Source organism: Mesoplodon densirostris, chromosome 2, assembly GCF_025265405.1.
Source record: "Mesoplodon densirostris isolate mMesDen1 chromosome 2, mMesDen1 primary haplotype, whole genome shotgun sequence".
Classification (NCBI taxonomy): domain Eukaryota; kingdom Metazoa; phylum Chordata; class Mammalia; order Artiodactyla; family Ziphiidae; genus Mesoplodon; species Mesoplodon densirostris.
In genome coordinates this window covers 29,243,771-29,245,501 of record NC_082662.1, presented here as the reverse complement: position 1 = coordinate 29,245,501, position 1,731 = coordinate 29,243,771, and the positions used below count along the sequence as shown (strand labels likewise).

Here is a 1,731-nt window from a genome sequence, read left to right as displayed (position 1 = left end):
ACAAGAAACAGTCACTACTCATTCATGTGGTTGAAAGAGAAATTAAGTTAATTACAGTCTTTAAACTTTTGAAAACAATCTGAGGGGAAAAACCTATATAGTGCTCAAACTGTACTTTTAAAAATACTATTTGATTTATATTCATGTATGAAAAAAAGGGCTATACTATCATGTTTACATACATACCGACAATGGAAACAGAATTCAATAATGAATCACATCTAAATTTTATAAAGAATACAAAAACATTAAAAAAACACTGATTGGTTATAGAAAGCAGAGTGGAAGAAAAAACTATTAGCTATCATTCTCATTTCCATTAAAGAATAGCACCCTCTGAGAAGAAATCAAATCAATTAGTAATACCTATATTGCAAAATAATATATACAAAGTTAGGTTTGTACTATTTTATTACTTTTACTAAGCTATTTTATCTTCCTCACATTCAACACAAAGAAAATAATATGAAGAAAAATATGTCTTCATTATTCACAATAAGAAAAAGAGTCTGCTTCATTCTGCTGGCCTGGTGTATTGTACAATAGGGAACACTTCATGGTTCATGGGGATCAAAGTATCGTTTTTCAATTTTTTTTATTTTTTAAATTTTTTGGCTGCACCCTGTGGCATTTGGGATCTTAGTTCCCCGACCAGGGATCGAACCTGCACCCCCTGCATTGGAAGAACAGACTCTTTACCACTGGACCGCTAGGGGAGTCCCCAAATTATCATTCTGATTCTAACCCACTGAATAGAATCTCATACATATTTGGTGACTGGACTAACTCCATGGGAGCTGTGATAGATTGAACTACTTCTGTGGTATCCCCAGATCTCACTAAATAAGGAAAGCCCCTACACAAGAAAAGATATCAATCTGTCCATGAATTCTATCTATAGGCTCTTTCTTTAGTGTACGGTGGGAAAAGGGGCCCTTTCTTGAGTACATGGATACAAGTATTCTTGTGGTCTACAGATTGCTGGATTGACATTGTGTCTGATATAATGAAGATAAGATATACATTGAAACTACTGTCAGACTAAGAAACCTCCACCACTTGTCTCAGATCTTCAAATAATGGAGCAAGTTCCTTTTCTAGGCTGACAATTAGTCCTGTATTGGCATTGCTGCTGGCTATGAAACTCACCACCAAAGGTAGATGATTGAATTGAAATGTCTGGTAGGTGTTATATTGGATTGGCCAAAAAGTTAGTTCGGATTTTTCCGTAAGATGTTGTGGAAAAACCTGAACGAAATTTTAGTAACAGATGATAATTTTATTTTTTGAAAGTCTGAGTTTGCTCCCATGGTGTGTTGCAAGGGCAAAAGTAGATAACCAGGTCTCAGAGCATGCTCTGGAGCATTATCATTGGCCACTTTAATGACAGGCACTCTATCTGACACAACAGCATGGAGCCCCTCAACACTTGGTAATTTTTAGACAGGAATTGTTTTAGGTCATCCGCCATAATGAACCCCTTTCTCCTGGCAGGATGTCTCCATGCCTGAGTTTCCAGGCTGCCAAGTTCTCTCTCCAACGATTATTATAGAACTGTCTACTCCTCCCTTTAATTCTGCCAATGTTTCGTTTCATATAGTTTGATAATCTATTATAATATGCATAATTTTTATAATTGATATCCTCTTGCTATATTTGACCTTTTTTTTTTTTTTTTTTTTGGCTGTGCTTGCAGCATGTTGGATCTTCTTTCCCTGGCCAGGGATGGAA

General features: G+C 36.0%; 1 pseudogene; it reads right to left on the bottom strand.

Moving 5' to 3' along the window:
• Positions 1-1,041: 1,041 nt before the first annotated feature.
• On the bottom strand, positions 1,042-1,471 carry LOC132478751 (ragulator complex protein LAMTOR3-like; annotated as a pseudogene).
• Between the last annotated feature and the right edge of the window lie 260 nt (positions 1,472-1,731).